The 18,760-nt window shown below is 46.6% G+C and overlaps 1 protein-coding gene across 8 annotated transcripts in view; it reads right to left on the reverse strand.

The window, feature by feature from the left end:
- Window positions 1-18,760, reverse strand: part of SBF1 (SET binding factor 1) — a 1,129,538-nt gene that overhangs the window by 196,650 nt on the left and 914,128 nt on the right. The window lies entirely within an intron of this gene.

Consider the following 18,760-nt stretch of genomic DNA (forward strand, 5'->3'; position numbering starts at 1 on the left):
TGAACTGGTAATGTACCCCTTGGATTACAAACCTTAAGTATCTTCTGTGTGAAGGATGTATGGGTATATGGAAATACGCATCCTTGAGGTCTAATGTTGTCATGTAGTCTTGTTGTTTGAGCAAGGGAATTACGTCCTGAAGTGTTACCATGTGAAAGTGATCTGATTTGATGTAAAGGTTTAGTGTTCTAAGATTTAAAATGGGTCTTAGAGTTTTGTCTTTTTTGGGTATGAGAAAGTACAGGGAGTAAACCCCCGTTCCTTTCTGATGATTTGGTACTAGTTCTATTGCATCTTTTTGCAACAACGCTTGGACCTCCAGTTGTAATAGATCCATGTGTTGTTTGGGCATGTTGTGTGTTTTCGGTCGTCATTTGGAGGGAATTGTAGGAATTCTATGCAATAACCATGTTGGATAATGGCTAGGACCCACGTGTCTGTTGTTATCTCCTCCCAGTTCCTGTAAAAATCTGTTAGTCTCCCCCCCACTGGTGTTATGTGTTGGGGATTTGTGACACTGAAGTCACTGTGTATTTTGAGGGGTTTTGGGACCTTGGAACTTTCCCCTAGTTTTAGGGAACTGTCCACCCCTGTATTGTCCACGAAAACTTCACCTCTGATACTGGCTCTGGTATGTGGGTCTTGTTTGTGAGGTTGAAGGTTCTGTGTTTTGTCCTCAAAACCCCCCTCTAAACTGTGTTTTCCGAAATGTGCCTCTGCTCTGTGGGGAGTAGAGTGCGCCCATGGCTTTGGCCGTATCTGTGTCCTTTTTAAGTTTCTCGATAGCAGTGTCCACTTCCGGCCCAAACAACTGCTGTCCGTTAAATGGAATATTCAGCACAGCTTGTTTTATTTCCGGCTTGAATCCTGATGTACGCAGCCATGCATGTCTCCGTATGGTCACTGCTGTATTTACAGTCCTTGCAGCTGTGTCTGCTGCATCCATTGCCAACCGTATCTGATTGATTGAGATACTCTGTCCTTCCTCCACCACTTGTTGTGCTCTCTTTTGGAACTCTTTGGGCCTGGCGTTCTATGAAATGTTGCATTTCGTCCCAATGAGCCCTATCATATCTAGCCAGCAAGGCCTGTGAGTTGGAAATGCGCTACTGGTTGGCTGCTTGTGCCGCAACCCTTTTCCCCGCAGCGTCGAACTTGCGACTCTCCTTGTCTGGAGGTGGTGCGTCTCCTGAGGTGTGTGAGTTTGCCGTCTTGCGAGCTGCCCCTACTACCACTGAGTCTGGTGTTAATTGCTGTGTGATGTACACAGGGTCTGTTGGTGGCGGTTTGTACTTCTTCTCCACCCTTGGAGTAATGGCCCTGGCCTTCACAGGCTCCTTAAACACTTGTTTGGAGTGTTTCAGCATTCCCGGTAGCATAGGGAGACTCTGGTACTGGCTATGTGTGGATGACAGTGCGTTAAATAAAAAGTCATCCTCGATAGGTTCTTCATGCAGGGAGATCTTATGAAACTCCGCTGCTCTTGACACCACCTGTGTGTAGGCAGTACTGTCCTCAGGTGGTGACGGTCTCGCTGGATAACAGTCGGGACTGTTATCTGATACCGGCGCATCATAAAGATCCCATGCATCGGGATCATCCTGTCTCATCCCAGTATGAGTTGGGGACTGCATCATTGGTGGAGTGGCTACTGGTGATGGTTGTGGAGAGCGTTGTGGAGATGGTGGCGGGGTTACTTGTCTTGCCACCTTTGCCTGTGGCTGCTTGTCTTTCTCTTGGAAGGCAAGTTTCCTTTTAATTTGAATTGGAGGGAGTACTGATCCTCCCTGTGTCTTTTTGAATGTGGAGCCTTCTTTGAGTGTAATCTGGCTCCATTGTCTCTAGTTCCTTTCCGAATCTGTGTCCTTGCATTTGGGAGGGCAGGCCCTATTCCTCTGTGAAGGAACTAGATTTCGGTTCCGCGGCCGGATGTTTCGGTATGGAAACTTTTTCGGCTGTTTTTTTCGGTTCCGACAACACTTTTTTGCTCTTCGGTGTACTGATCTCTCGGTGCCGACTCGTTTCGGTGCCGCCCTCTCGGTGCCGAGATTGCTCTGACCCGGTGTCTCGGGGTAGAGTCTGCTCTGTGCTGGTATCTCGACCAGAGTCAGATGACTTCGATACATGCGTGCCCTTTTTCGGTGCCAATGGCCGGTCACCTATTTTTCGGGTTAAGCCATGGCCTGCTGGCGGTGGCGTCCCCTGGGCTTTAGTGGTTTTTCCGTGAGTTTTGTGTATTGACGTCTTACTCACAGTTTTCGGCGTCTGTTCTGTGTCGACCTCGTCCGAGTCCGAATCCTCGATGGAGAAGGTTTCTTCTTCTTCTTCTTCCAAGTGTTTTTGTCCTGTCGGCTCCAATGCCATTTGTAGTCTTCTTGCTCTTTGGTCTCTTAACGTCTTCCTCGACCGAAACGCTCAACAGGCCTCACAGGTATCCTCTTTGTGTTATGGAGACAAACACAAATTACAGACCAGATGCTGATCTGTATAAGGATACTTGTTGTGACATTCGGGGCAGAAGCGGAATGGGGTCCGTTCCATTAGCCTTGAAGACGCATGTGGTCGGGCCGACCAGGCCCCGCCGGGGGAATCGAAAACCCCGAAGGGCCACTGGAGCGCTTCAAAATTCGGTGTCGATCTGTTGTAACTAACCCGATACCGAACGCAAACAATACCGTCTAATTTTCCGAGATTTTAACTAACTTTCCGAACCGAAACGCGGATTGAAAAGGAACACGTCCGAACCCGATGGCGGAAAGAAAACAATCTAAGATGGAGTCGACGGTCATGCGCAATGGAGCCGAAAGGGGAGGAGTCCCTCGATCTCGTGACTCGAAAAAGACTTCTTCGAAGAAAAATAACTTGTAACACTAGATGGCGGGATGTGCACAGCATGTGTATCTGCAGCTACACATGCCATCGAACATATATATATATATATATATATATATATATATATATATATATATGCACTAATATATTGAATGTTTTTGTGGCATTTTAAAGCATTACTGTGTCACTGGTGTAGCAGGAGAACAGCACTGAATCTAGCAGAGTTACAAAACCATAGTTACAGGTATGTAAGAGCGCATTTTGCAGTATAAGCCTATTCTAGATTTACATACTGTGCACAGATTAAAGAAGTATTTCCACTTATGAAGGAAGGCGTACAGTATTAAAAGAGCCAAACATTTTAAATCACTTGAGCTTCTGTTGGAGACTGTACATCCACATGATGGGGTTTAATGAATGTTTGCATAAGGAAGACATGGCTAAGAAAGCTGTTTTTAAATGTAAAATATTTCTGTGTTGCCTTATGCATTGATTCAAGTGATGGTTGTTTACATCAGCCTAAAGTAGTATATACACTCCAACATGGAGCTGGGACTGGGTGTGAAGGATTGTAGAACGCTGGCTCTCTATGTAGTATACCAAAATGAGGTGTACTGGGCAGAGAGCCCAGGCATCCCTAATTAGTGGACAGGGCTTTCTTTAACAATCCCAATGGTTTTCTTTTTGTGGTTGCATGGTCGAGCAGCCATAGGCTTACCAGAGGAGAGGGTAGGTCATTTGTTGGACCCACAAAGCCAATAAATGAAGCTCACACTCAATAAGGAAATCCAACACCAATTTAGAAAAACACAGAATTTTAAATTAATTTAGACACCAAAATCTACAAGATCAGGTAAGTAGTTTTCAAGTTAGCAATTTTTCAAAGTTTAGAAAATACAGCTGTCAAATCTGAGGCATGAGCCTCTAATGTGGTACTGTTATCCTATGGGGAGAACATAAACTGCAGAGGGTCACTTGCAAACGACTTATAGCACTGGACAGTTGCGGTTGGTGCATGCCTGTGCAGGGTAGTGGCTCCTCCACTCCAAGGGAGATGCTGGCTGGTTGGCAAAGTGTTGGTAGGCCTCAGAGGCTTTTTGGAGGATGCACAGCTGCAGGATGAGTCGGGTCTTTGCAATTGTCAGGACAGGAGCAGGTACGGAGGGTTCAGTGCCGAAGTGTACAGCAGGTCGACAGTTTTTGCCTTCATTGGCTCTTCTTTGTCCTCCTTCATCTTGTATTCAGACAAATCCAAGTTCCTGGTGTAGGAAGCTGGCTCTGTATGTACTACTTCAAAGTGACATATTGGCCCATATTTATTCTTTTTTAGCGCCTCATTTGCGTAATATTTTGACACAAAAGCAGCGCAAGCTTCCAAAATACAATTGTATTTTGTAAGTTGGCGCCGCTTTTGCGTAAAAAAATTACGCAAATGCGGCACTAAAATCGTATAAATATGGGCCATAGTGTGCACAGAGTCCACGGGTTCCCCAGAGGCTTAACAGAGGCTAAAGTAGATAATACTAATGCTCTCTTTTGTGGTAGTGTAGCCAAGCAGTTAGGCTTATCAGAGGGTAGTGCAAAGCATTTGATGTACACACACAGACAATAGAAGAAGCACACACTCAATGACTTAACTCCAGAACAATGGTTTTTAAATAGCAAAAATGTATTTTCTTAATATATTTTTAGAACCACAAGATTCAAGTTAAAGGTAAGTACCTTAAAAGTTTCGAATTTCAGACAGGTATCAACAGTACTTTGTTTGAAATAAGTAAGTAAATAGGTAAGTAATACAGTTGTTGGCAATAATCTATTTTAAAAATTGACACTTAGTACAATTTTCAGAAACAGTTCCTGGGGAGAAGAAATGTTAGATCACTTACAGTTTCAGTCTCCGGGTTTTAGGAAGTCCACCGATTGGGGTTCAAGTTAACCCTAATCACCTACCACCAGAAGCACGGGCCGGTCGATTGAAGGGGTCATAGTTTAGCAAATTTAACGTGGGCTCCCATGGAGACGGGGGGTAATCAGGCCTGCCTGCAGGTAAGTACCCGCGGCTGGGAGGGCAGACCAGAGGGGATTAGAAGAGCACTGAAGGGGCCACCAGTAGGCACCAAACACACACCCTCAGCAGCACAGGGGCAGCCGGGTGCAGGACGTTGGGTTTTCAATGTTGGTCTAGGAGAAGACCCCGGGGGTCACTCAGAGGCTGCAGGCGAGGCACACCGCTGGTCGGACAGGAAGGACGGCCGCCTGCTGAACATACAGGCACCGGGGATCAGGCTCTCTAAGGCCTGGGGACTGCAGGTGCAGTGTGTCTTTATGTGTCTGATATCCTCGTCCGGAGCTTCGCAGTCAGGGGGGTCCTGGGGATTCCCTCTGCAGGCGTCGTCGTGGAGGATTGTAAGGTCAACCCAGGGTGGGCACTTGCTCGCAATCACTAGGGGACCCTCTTTTGCTGGGTGAACCACCTAGACACGGGCATCAGGAGCACAGGAGTCAAGATTCACGCATCCGAAGTGAGGTGACAGTCTTTGGTTGTAGGTTTTCATAGACAGATTCGCTGTCCTCTGGAGTTCTTGGTCGTTTTGGGTGCAGGGCAGTCCTCTGGAGTTGGCAGAGGTCGCTATAAGTGTCATCACTGGTCTTTTGCAGGTTCTTTGAAGCAGGAGATAAGCCTGTAGGACTGGGGCCAAAGCAGTTGTTTTCCTTCTTCTTTGCTGGGGGTTTCAGCTAAGCAGTCCTTCTTCTTGCAGGTCGCCAGGAATCTTCTGAGCTGGGTTCAGGGAGGCCCTTAAATCCTAGATGTAGGGTCTTTTTAGTGGTCAGAGGGCAGTAGCCAATGGCTACTGTCCCTGAGGGTGGCTACACCCTCCTTGTGCCCACTCCCTTTTGGGGAGGGGGGTACAAACATAATCCTATTGGTTCCTGTCCTCAAACCCAAGATGGAGCATTCTGCAGGGAGGCGGTCACTTCCGCTCGAGACACCTTAGGGATGGTTCCAGCTGAAGTGGTCACTCCTCCTTGTTTTTCTTAAGTTTCCCACCGAGCTGGCCGTCAAAATTTGGGGCCTTGTTCGGTAGGGCGGGAGGGGTGGCATCTCCACTAGCTGGAGTGCCCTTGAGCACTGTAACACGAGGCCTGAGCCTTTGAGGCTCGCCACCAGGTGTTACAGTTCCTGTAGCGGGGTGGAGAGGGGGGGGCGAGTGTGAAGCAATGGGGAGCACTTTTGCCCCAAGTTTGGCCTGCCTATACATGTACGATTTTGAAAAGCGGTTTATAGTGCCCCCCACTAACCCTTTTCATGACAACATTAAATTGTGGCGCCGGTACATAGACGATATTTTGATCATTTGGCAAGGCCCCTGCTTCGTAGTCGATGCTTTCACGACATGGGTTAACAGTCTAGATCTATTTCTGAGGTTTACTACTTCAGTATCCTCCACTGAGATCCCATTTTTGGATCTACTGATCAGTATTGATAATGGCAAGCTTGTGACAAGAACTTATCACAAAACCACTGATCGCAATAGTCTATTGCTCTATGAGAGCCAACACCCTAAGGCATTACAAAATAATCTCCCTTACGGGCAGTTCCTCTGATTACGCCGGAATGGTTCCAGTTTATCAACATTTAACACTCAAGCGCAGGATCTGACCAGCAAACTGAAGGTGCGCCATTACCCGGATCATGTGGTAAAATCAGCTTTTAAACAAGCTAAAAATTGCAATCGTGATGCGTTACTGTTGGCAAATTGTCATTTAACAGACAATAAGCTGACTTGTGTATCCACATTTACCCTTTTATCCAATACTATAAAAAAGGTGGTCAATAAAAGGTGGAACATCTTGCGTAGTGGAGGAATAGAGATTCCTAGACCCCTTTTTGCTTTTAAAAGAACAACCAACATCAGAGACATGCTGGTCCATACCCGACAACGCCCTGGCGCCACTTCTGCCAGACAAAGGGCTCTATGGGACATTCCACCAGTTGTAGGCGATTTTCCATGTGGCAATTGCAATGTTTGTACACTTACGAAACGCATTGACACTCTAGAACTTGACCCTATAGGCGCTTGGCGTTTACTAAAACATACCAATTTTGACACTCGCTATTGTGTCTATATGATCACGTGCCCATGTAATTTACATTATGTGGGCATGACCACGAGAGCAGTCCAACTGAGATTTAATGAACATCGTAGTAATATCAGATGTGGCCGGACTACAACTAAACTCAGTATACATTACATTGAGGTAAACCAAGGCCCTGACGATATGTGGATGGTCATATTGCAGACTTTCCCTACTCAAGACTCGAGGGGCCTTTTCGAACTCGAACAACGTTGGGTGTACAAATTGAACACTCACGTGAAGGGACTTAATGACGACATTCCATGGATTAGTCTATCGCAGAGATAGATTGATCCATGGTGGATTTCTTATCCAGACTTTGGTTTTTCATCAACCAATTTTAAGTTTATAGTGGGTCCTTGTGGTAATGCCTGGTGCCACCCCACATTAATGCTCTCTCATTGAGGGATATCATCATTATGGTGGTCCCAACCAGTATACACTATATTAGATTACATTTTTCCCTTCCTTTAACACAAATAAGTGTTCCTGGTTAGTCTTATAGTTGACTACTATTATATCTCTTTTGGGATGGTGTAATCATAATCCTGACTTAGAATGACCCTGTTCCTCCCCCCTGTGTCCAAGGAGTTCGAAATAGTCCCTTCCTTGCCTTCTCGATCGTTCAGCTACGATCGCAAGGGAGAGTTTAGCAGAGTCCCTTTTTTTGGTTGAATGACCATGAAAGTGTTCTGGGGACTGTTTTTTGGCTAGTTCTTACTAGATTGTAATGCATAAAACAATACATCCGGAGATGGTCATCTTTTACACTTATTTGCCTTTCGTAGCACCAGTAATTTCTGGTCCGATTAATGTAGCAGCTGAGGTGCAGATGGCTAGTCATATTGTCATATTCTACCTCAGGCAGAAATGCAGTTTTTGTGTGGAGGACAAGTTTTTTTCTGGGAAGAATGATGTACATGGTGGTACCACAAACACTGCCTGGAGTTTGCTCACTCGCCAGGCCGATGTTATGGCAATGAGGAATGCCGACTTGATAGGAAGCAGGCGAAGAGGACAACTGCGCATGGGTTTGAAGGAAGTGCAGATCATGTAGGTGAGGACCAAATTAAGATCCCACTGTGACATCACAAACTAAGTTGGTGGAAACATATGTACCAGCCCTTTCAAAAAACACATCGCAACCAGTGATTTGAGGTTGGCTGGTCAGGAAAACATAAGTGTGTTGAAATTGCAGACATATAAGCTTTAACTGTTGTCACAGCAGTGCCTTTGCTAGGCTACTTAAAAACAAAACAGGAAAACACCCATCAACTGAGAGTTCAAGTAATATTTCAAGAAGAACACCAGACAAACTTCTCTTAATGTTCAGAGTAAACAGATGTGGTTGATAGATGCCTGGCTGGTACGATTACACCACTCTTGGGGGGAGGCTACTGCTGCAGCAGGAGGCTGCCAGATTGGAGGATATATGCACATGGCTTGAAGTTCTGGGTATCACAGTCTCCTCGCCTAGTCTGGCACTGCTAGGATGACTTGGGACTGGTATATCTTTATTTTCTTGAATACTCTCAGCAGAGATGTAGGGGTGGAGCTGCTGATCAACATTAAAAAAAGTTAAATAACAAGGTGGAGACCGTGGGGGTCAACCTTCCGACTCTAATAAGACCATTGGATCCAGGTCTGCGTCAATGTCTAGGTTCCAGCCCGTAATGTCAGTCTTGCTGCTGGGGATGGAGTTCGATATTGCCCCAGGGCCAGAGCCAGTGGTGCTGTGCTCGAGGGCAGGTCTGACCTTGAGTGGAGGTCAAGGAGCGTGGTCAGCATTAGGGACAGATCCACTGATGGGCCTGCAACAGGCTGCCACCTGGAATCCTGGAAAGCACTCTAGAGGGATTTGGTGGGGTACCAAAGATGACTCAAGAGGACTCCTTCAGACAAAATAAATAATTTGCGGTGGCTCTCCCCTCCCCTCCCAAAAAAACGAAAGGGAATGAGACTAACCTTTCCAAAGAGCGTCTTCACTGTCTGAGTGGAAAAAACAGGAAAGGACATCTGCATTGGCATAGTCAGTCCCTGGTCTGTGTTCCACTGTGAGGTACATGCCCCTGTAGGGAAATGGACCACCTCAACAGTTTAGGATTTTCCTATTTCATTAGCATTAGCCACCTGAGAGGCCTGTGGTCAGAATGAACAAGGAAGTGAGAGTCAAACATGTATGGTCTCAGCTTCTCGAGGGAACAAACGACAGCAAAGGCTTCCCTCTCAATGACACTCCAACGCTGCTCTCTGGGGAGTAACTTTCTGCTAATAAAAGCAACAGGTTGGTCCTAGCCATCATCACTGGTCTGGGATAGGACCACTCTTAACCCATGTTTAGAGGCATCGGTCTGCACAATTAACTGTTTGGTATAATCTGGAGCTTTCAGAATGGGTGCTGAACACAGAGCCTCCTTCAGGGTGTCAAAAGCCTTTTGACATTTAACTGTCCAGTTAACCTTCTTTGGTTGTTTCTTGGATATAAGTTCTGTGAGGGGTGCATCAATACTGTCATACCCCTTCACAAACCTCCTGCAGTACCCAGTCAAGCCAAGCCAAGGGATGCCCTGACTTGGGCCTGTGTTGTTGTAGCCTCTCAGACCAGAATTGTCTGGACCTTGGGCTGGAAGGTTTGCACTTGGCCTCCACCTACAGCGTGGCCCAAATATACAACTGTGCCCTGTCCCATCTAGCATTTGCTTGCCTTGATAGTGAGGCCTGTCTTCTGCAGAGCCTCAAGAACAATGTGGTCAGGTGATCCTGCCAAGTTGAGCTATAGACAATAATATCATCTAAATATGCTGCACTAAAAGACTCTAACCCAGATAGGACTTTGTTCATCAGCCTTTGAAAGGCGACAGGGACATTCTTTAATCCAAAGGGCATCACAGTGAACTGAAAGTGCCCATCATGGGTCGAAAATGCTCTTTTCTCTTTGGCTCCTGGAGGGAACCCAATCTGCCAACTCCCTGATGTCAAATTCAAGGTACTGAGAAACTTCGCTAAACCCAGGTGTCCATTGTCATTACAATTGAAACACCAAGTCTTTTTGGGATCCCAGTTTTGACCCTGGTACCCACCCTTTGATTTGGAAGAGTCTTGGGCACACCATCCTGAGACATTATTTGGGGGGCTTTAGAAGACTCCTGTTTTTCCCATTTGTGTCCACTGTCTTTTCCCTAGGTGGGGTTAGTAATCCCTTTCCTTTGGTCACCCACACCATGGGTCTTCCTGGACACCCTTGTTTTGACCTAGTGGTCTGCCTTCTTCCTCGGTTGTTGGGGAGAGAGCAGCCCTAGATCCAGTAGGTAACTGGTGTAGTTTTTCTGAGGTACAGTTAGTCTACAGATGCTCCTTCATAATCAAATTATAGAGCCCTTCATAATCATGCACCCGGCTTCCCTTCAACCAGCCTCACAGTGTCTTGACTGAAAAGTCTACAAAGTCCACGAGGTTTTGTGAGTCTCCCTGAATTTAATCATGTATTCCTCATCTGTGAACCCAAAGCCCTCAATCAGGGTATCCTTCATGAGGTCACAGGACTCAGCTTCTACCTCACTCAGTGTCCGAAGACTATCATGAGAGAAGCTCTCAAAGTAGAAAGCCCCAGTACCATTGCGGCATACTTCTCATTTTACTAGCCCTCTCAAAGGCTGTAAACCACTTTGTAATATCTCCCTCAACAAATTTGGGGACAATCCCTTTAGGGATTTTGGGATCAAACGTTTCCTCCTTCTCCCTAGTTATGCTGCTGCCACCACTCAGGGGTTCTAACGTCATCTCACCCCTTTTTTCCTCTATAGCCAAGATTTTGGCTTCAAGAGCTGCCCTTCTTTCTAGTCTCTCGAGGAAGACTTCCTCATCATCATCTAGCTCCTCTGTGTGCCTGGAAGGACCTGCCCTATCCCCAGTTGGAGGATGCACTCTGAGCACAGCCTTCAGAGACAGGTGAGTGGGTACATCATAATCCTCACTATCCAAGTGTAGGGGGCTGTGATGCTACTTAGATTTAGCCATCTTTTGACCACCAAGTCTATTTTGCTTGAGTATCTCAATTTTGTGCCCTGCTGTAGTCACAGGGCAGCACAGTTATTTTTCCTTACAAAACATGTTTTTCTCTTGACCAGCACTGAGTCTGACAGTGCTGGAACATATTATGTGGGACGTGGATTTGATAAGAGCTCACAAGGCTGAGACTGTTTTTACCTGAGGAATGTACAGATCTGTCTCAGAACAAACACTGGGAGACTGGGCAGCTTCCATGGGAGTTTTGACACAGATGAAGTACAGCCAGCATTTATTTAGTTTCATAAGGAAGGGGAGAGGGTTGCTAGTACCTTCTTCTTGAGGTGTTTTAAGTTATTAAAGATGGGGAGACGGTGCTCAGGTGGGGGGTCTCCCCTCTGACTGAATCAAGGGTTCCCAAGTCGTGATCGCAAGGATGATGTCAACCCGAGTGGTGATGTATTATAAATCTTATCTAGCTCATGTATACATGCTCTGTTGATGTACTGCACATTTCTTCTTAAGCCTTGACCACTTGATATATGCATTTATCTTTGAATATACACGTTCTGCTGCATTTGAGTTATATGCTTATTCTCATATATATATTTGTATGACTTTTATTTGATATTTGGGAAGTGCCTTAATAAATGATTTGGACCAAGAGTGCTGCATTCTTTTGGCATTGTGTCCTCTTAGTGTAAGTTAGAGCAATACAGGGGCTACCCCCATTGTCATGATCACTGTCCACCTCACCCTCTGGGAAGAGCGTCAAACTCTACAAGGAGCTCCTGAAGCTTGGCCTTGGTAGGGTTTGAGCCTTTCTTAATTTTGTTGGCCTTACAGAGGTTCCTTAGATGCTGCATAGATAGCTGCAGGTAAAGGGTCAGGTTGAGCTCCACAACTATATCCTCTGTGCAGACCCCTTTTTTTTTTTTTTTTAAAGTACTTGGGATGTTTTTAGTACCATAAAAAGAGGATACTTTTTTATTTAGGCCTAGCTAACTAAAATCTTTTTATAAAACTTCTAATGCAGTGGGTGAAACTTAACAAAAGGCCCTACTGGCTGGATTTGAAATTTAGAAAAATTGAAAAAAAAAGAACAAAAAAATATATATATATTTTTGGTTCCAAGTTCAATTGTGAGTTTCTTCATGGAAACACTTTGACAGTGTGGTATCAGCAAATGCAAAGTCTTCTATCCCACCGATGAACCACCAATGTAAGCTGGCTATCTATGTCGTGCACCAATGTATGGGTGCACTATGCAGATAGTCCAGATGACCCTTACTGGTTTACAGGGTTATCAATGACAATCCCAAAAGCTCTCTTTTGTGGAAGTGTGGGCAAGCAGTTCGGCTTATCAGGAGGGAGTGCTAAGCATTTGTTGTACTCACAGAGGCAATAAATGAGACACACACTCAAGAAGGAACTCAAGACCAGTTGATAGAAAAATAGATATTTGTTTATATTATGTGTCTACATCAGAATACTGTTCCAAGAATAAATACAGATGCCGTTTGAAGGGAAATAGCAAAATATTGTGTCTCCAAAGCAGGAATGCAAACCTATGGAGAAAAACACATTCAACAGCAACTTTCAGAACCAGTTCTCAGGAGTTAAGGTAACTACGGGGCACTGTCGAAGGCAGCACCACCAGGTTACCTCGGGGGATTCTGGTGCGTCCGGGTGCAGAAATGCTTTATGATGTCAAGTGCCCCGCTGACTTTAATGGGAAACAGTCCTGGGGAAAGAAGCTGCGGGAGAGAACTGGGGAGCCAGTCCAAATGAGCCAACAGGGGGGCTCAAGCCTGTTGATGCTCAGGGACGGTGGGACACCAGTGGCTCTCCTCCTCCTCAGTCCAGGGCAGCCAGCTCCAGAGGTGTCGTGGACTGTCAGGGTTCTGGTCGCAATGGGGGGGGGGAGGGGTTGCAGAAAGAGGTTGCATGTGTGGACTAGGGGACCAGTCCAACTGAAGCAACAAGTGGGCTCAGGACTCACGAGACATGGGGACATAGGGACACCTTTGACCCTCTTTTCCTCAGCCTGAGACTGCCGCGTGCAGAGGTGTGCTGGACCATCAGGGAGTCCATCACCAGAAGCAGTTGCGGTAGAAGAAAAAGCCTGCATAAAGAGGCAGCAGGTGGAGTAGAGGAGTCCACAGTTGACACACTCAAGGTAGGCTTGTGTCCTGGAGAGCTGAGGGACCACGCTGGCAGTGGTGCTATCCAGTGTCAGGTTTCAGTCAGTGTGGAGTCTTCATGGTTCTTCCTGGGGGCCTGCACAGTGCAGGTTAGTAGCTCTGCTATTTCACGGGGGATCCTGGTGTTTTTAGAAGTGCAGGCAGTCCATTCAGGCTTCTGGAGGCAGAGCAGCTGCAGGACAAGACAACTTTGGCGCAATTGTTGAGGATTGTAGGCAGGCTGGAAGGGTCAGAGCCAAGTCAGTAGCTGCTCCTCTGTTCTTGCTTTTCGAGGCTCTTTGGTGTCCTTCTTGGGTCCAGAGAATCTGTCTTCTGGTGTCGGGGAGCCACCTAAATAATGAATTTAGGGGTGCTTTAGGAGTGTGTGCTAGTGGCTACTTAACCTTGAGGTGCTTACAGCCCCCATATGACCACTTCCTATGGAGAGTGGGCGTGTTCCTATCCCAGAAACCCTAGTTCCAACCAAAAACAAGATGGTGGAACCCTGTCCTCGAGTGTCCACCTCAGGTAGCCCAACCCAGAGGTGTGGTTAGCGCAGAGGTGGTACACTCTTGATGACTATCTATTTTTCCTGCCTGTCCTAGTGCCGAATGGGCTTCAGGGCAGGGGGTGGCTACACCCAAGTCTGGCGAAGCTGTGGGTTTTGCACACTAAAGGCATCAGGGTCTTTGAAGACCTTGGCCTTCATAAGTAGACCTGCTAGACATCCTGCTGGAGTGGGTGGTACCTCCCTCTCCGAAGCAGGCATTGTTGCTAACCTCCGAGAGCACGGGCTCTCACCTCCAGGTGGTCATAAACCTGTCTGGTGGTGGAAGACTGGTCAAAACTAGTCAGTCCATAGACTCAGACTAGTGGGGTTCAAGGGGTACCTCTACGGTGCTCTCTGGGTGCACGTCAATAATAATTGTGAGGCTGGCATTAAGACACATTGTTTGATGCCAAACACCATAGGATTCAGTGAAGCCTTTATATGACTGGGTCACTCATGTTGATGAGTGTCCAGCACATACCTTAAGATGGCTTCCCTGATCACTTGCAATGTTGAACAACAGGGCTGAGCATCACAGGGGCATATCTCCTTGTGCAGATATGTCCACACCTCAAGTATAATGTACGCTGTCTTAGGGCTCTTAGGCCTGCTTTAGGGGCGACTTACAAATACTTAAACAAAGTGATAGGGACATGGTACACCAAGGTTGTGCCATGTCGTGTTTCCACCTTGCCTGCACCAGGACAAGCAGTCTGAAATGGCAGCTGTGGGCTTCTTGCTTTTAAGGGGGTCCCTGAAGGAGGCACAATATGTGCTGTAGTCCTTAGGGACCCTCTCCTCTACCCAGGTCCTAGATATCAGGGGTATCACTTATTAGGGACTTTGGTAGAGGAGTGTGGCAATTGTACACAATGTTACCTGTTTTAAGGAAAGAGCACTGGGGACCTGTTTGGCAGGGACCCAGTGCACCTCAGACGAAAACACTCAGTACCAGTGTCATAAAGGTAGGAGGGGGTGACCATGTGAAAAAGGGGGCACTTTCCTACAGGTTTTGTTATTTTCAAAAATAAAATCCCACTTTGATTTTATTTTTTAAGTAACAAAGGTACTGAAAGTGTGCTGTACAGCACTAACATGTTAATGAAGCCAAAAGGCAGCTTCAATCTTTCTCCTTGTGTAAACTTCAACATGGTCGGTCCACTGTAAGCGAATTGTAGGTGAATGAGTGTCAAAATCTAACAAGGGACCTTATAAGACTGGACAGACATCCACTCTACAGAACAGGATGAGGAGGGACAGTGAGGATTCTGCAGTTAGAGTATCCACCAGAAACATAGTTACCAAATGTTAGTACCTTACTCTGATGAATACCTTTTACTGTAGACTCTTCACCATTAGAATAGATACCACAGCAGTTCCTCCCAAAGGTGTTTGGTCTGAGGACTGTACTCAAACCAGGAAGTCTTGCAGGACCAATGGGGCAAAATGGCTCTCTGAGGACCTCGCTGTGAAGAAAGTGGTGCTTTGTGAACCAAAACACTGAATCCCACATCAAAGCACTCATCTGTCCAGAACAGGCACTCAAACCTTGCCAGCATAGTTGTTGCAGCTCTAGCCCTGGTGAAATTGGACAACTCATAACATATCATGCAAAAGACAATCTGCCTATAGCACCACTCTGTCTTTCTTGGTCCCAGGCAAACTAACAAGGAGCCACACATTGGCCCCTTCTATGATCAACATAAAATCTTAGGGCTCTCAAGACAAGTCGATGAAGCCTCCCCTCTTTTGAGCGGTTTTGTGGAGCGAAGAAGGTTGGTAGGATAACTGATTGACCAACATAAAAGGGTGACACTACTTTTCACAGGAAGGCAGCTTGAGTTCTCATCACCAATTTGTCTGGAAGTAAAGTGGTGTAGGGAGGTTGCACTGACACTGCCTGTAGTTCATTTATGCAAGCACACAGGAGTGATCGCAATGAGAAAGACTGTTTTGATTGTGAGGAGCTATGGGGAAAACTAAGCATCAGTTAAAATGGTGTGCACATGAAGAATATGAGGATCAAATTCAGGTCGCAGTGTGGAATGATGAAAGGTATCCGAGTAAATGTGCAAGGTCAGATCTCTCAGAAAGCTCATCACAATAGGTGATCTGAAAAGGGAAATGTGATCTGGCAAACATAAAAAAGACAAAATGGCTGACATCAAAGGCTTAATGATGCCCAATGCAAGGAATTGCTGTGCAAATGACAAAACAAACAATAATATATTAGAAAGTTTGGCCTGCAGTGGATCAAGATGACTAGTACCACACCAGACAACTAACTTTTCTCAGCATCCAGCATACATCAATTTAAGGGTGGTCTGGCTGAAAGGATAACATCCACTATCTTAGGCTCAAAAGGAATTCAGATCTCTTTGTTTAATCTGCATGCATGGAAGTATAGGGAGTGGTGATCTAGGTGTAAGACATTCCCTGTTGTTGAGCCAAGAAGTAATCATGATGAGGAAGCCAGATCAGAGAGCAAATGTTCAGGGCCAAGACATCTGGGTACCACACTCACCAAGCCCAAACACAGGCTATAAAGATAACCTGAACTGGTCTGTCCTGACTGAATTTGAGACAGCGAGGGATAACGGTGGGAATGCAAACAAAAGACCCTTATCCCACCAGGAGAGTTGCAAAGGTCTAGATGTAATGCTTAAAAATACCTAAGGGTGCATTTTTGACAGTTCCTAAGTGCTGAAGACTGTTGAGCTGTACAGGCATAATAATCAGTCAAACATGTTGACAGACATATGTGGTTAGGTGAAGCATCATTTTTCCCCACTGAACCACACAGATTTCTTTTAAGATATACCAAGGGCACCTGTGACTAATGTGACTAAAAGGATATCTCTTGGGTGCACCCTTAGGTATCTTTAAGCATTCACCAGGACCTCTGCAACTGTCCCAGAAAAAATATATTTAAGAACTCCCTTTAAGGCGGAGTACCACAGAGTAGTACTACCCTTCTCTGGTGCAGGGATTGCAGAGGATGAAGCATGTCTTGCTAAGTTGTGGGAAGGGGACCTCTAAAATATCTTTTTTTTATCCCTCTAAGATAGGTCTTTAGTGACTCATGTAAATAAAATCAGCATGTGTCATTCTACACTCAGGTTCTTTTCTGTGAATTATTTGTTTATTTAGGAGGACACGCTTGGGTCTTCATCCTCTATCTCTCCGAGTGTGATGGTAGAAGTGGTTAAAATGCAAGTGATGAGTCTCATGTGATCGCCCCAGATTGACATATGGACAATTGCATTTTAACGAGACTGCTGGATTTGGGGCGGCAGCCCCTCTGTGTTGTAGGTGACTTAGTCACTCCTACACCAGTCGGCAACTGTCGACCCAACGCTTCCGGCTCACTAGCAGCACCTCATCAAAACCCAAGCGGTAAAGGTGATTTGTGGCATCCTGGCATGGAACTCTGAAGACCCCCTCGGGGAAATCGTGCTGAAACAAGCCTTATCCTTTTCTCTCCACATACAAGTCTCTTACACATGTAGGCAAGAACAGAGATGCAGGACAGTTTTCAATACATTTAGTGCTAGCTCTGTGCAGAAAGTAATGTCTGTAATGGTGTAGGAAAGTGCCACTGTTAGCATGGTTATCCGCCTCCTCTGACTGAAAGTGTGCTGGGATCCTGCTAACCAGGCCCCAACACCAGTGTTATTTTCCAAAATGTGCACCTTTGTTTCTATATTTAGCACACATTTAAGGCCCTTGTAAAAGGGTACTCATGATACCAAGGGCCCTGTGGCCAGGAAAGGTCCCCAGGGGATGAAGCATGTATCATGCCACCCTGGGGGACCCTTCACCAAACACATGTACAGTTCCTTTGCAGCTTGTGTGTGCTGGTGGGGAGAAAAAGGCAAAGTCGACATTACACCCCTCTCAGGGTGCCATGCCACAAAACACTGCCTGTGGCATAGGTAAGACATCCCTCTAGCAGGCCTTAAAGCCCTAAGGCAGGGTGCACTATACCACCGGTGAGGGCATAGCTGCATGTGCAATATGCCCCTACAGTGTCGAAGTCTGGTATCAATATTCTTAGCACAATAAACCCACACTGATACCAGTGTGGGATTTGTTGAGAAATACACACAGAGGGCATCTCAGAGAAGCCCCCTGTGTGTTAGACAAACTGCTAGTGTGGGACTGATCGGTCTGTGCCAGCCTGCCACTTTCAGACAAGCTTCTGACCACATGGGGTGAGAGCCTTTGTGCTCTCTGTGGTCAGAAACAAAGCTTGTCCTGGGTGGAGGTGCTTCACACCTCCCCCTGCAGGAACTGTAACACCTGGAGGTGAGCCTTAAAGGCTCAAGCCTCTTGTTACAGTGCCCCCAGGGCACCCTAGCTAGTGGAGATGCCCGTCTCACAGACAAAACCCCACTTTTGGCGGCAAGTCCGGTGGGAAACTTAGGAAAAACAGGGAGGAGTGATCACCCCACATAGGACCACCCCTAAGGTGTCCAGAGCTGAGCTCACCCCCCCTCCCTCTAGAATCCTCCATCTTGGTTTGGCGGACAGGAACCAACAGGGTCAGGTTTGTGTCCCTCTCCCCAAAGGGACTGAACACAAGAAGGGTGTAGCTACCCTCAGGGAAAGTAGCCATTGGCTACTGCCTTCTGACCACTGAAACGCCCCTAAATCCAGGATTTAAGGGCCTCCCTAAACCAAGCTCACCAGATTCCTGGTAACCTGACAAGAAAGAAGGACTGCTAAGCTGAACCCCCAGCAGAGAAGCAGGAAGGCGACAACTGACTTGACCCCAGCCCTACCGGCCTGTCTCCTGCTTCAAAGAACCTGCACAAGAACAGCAATACATCCTGCAGGACCAGCGACCTCTGCCAAGCTCCAGAGGACTGCCCTGCAAAAGAATGCAAGAACTCCTGTGGACAGCGGCCCTGTCCAAGAAGAAACAACACCCAAGGACTCCAGTAGCACCCCGGATGAGGGAGTCCTGACCACTCTGCACCTGACGCCCACCGCCCGTGTACAGGTGGCCCAACCGACTACAGAGGATCCCCAGGTGATTCCAAGCAAGTGC

This window comes from Pleurodeles waltl, chromosome 4_1 (genome assembly GCF_031143425.1).
Source record: "Pleurodeles waltl isolate 20211129_DDA chromosome 4_1, aPleWal1.hap1.20221129, whole genome shotgun sequence".
Classification (NCBI taxonomy): domain Eukaryota; kingdom Metazoa; phylum Chordata; class Amphibia; order Caudata; family Salamandridae; genus Pleurodeles; species Pleurodeles waltl.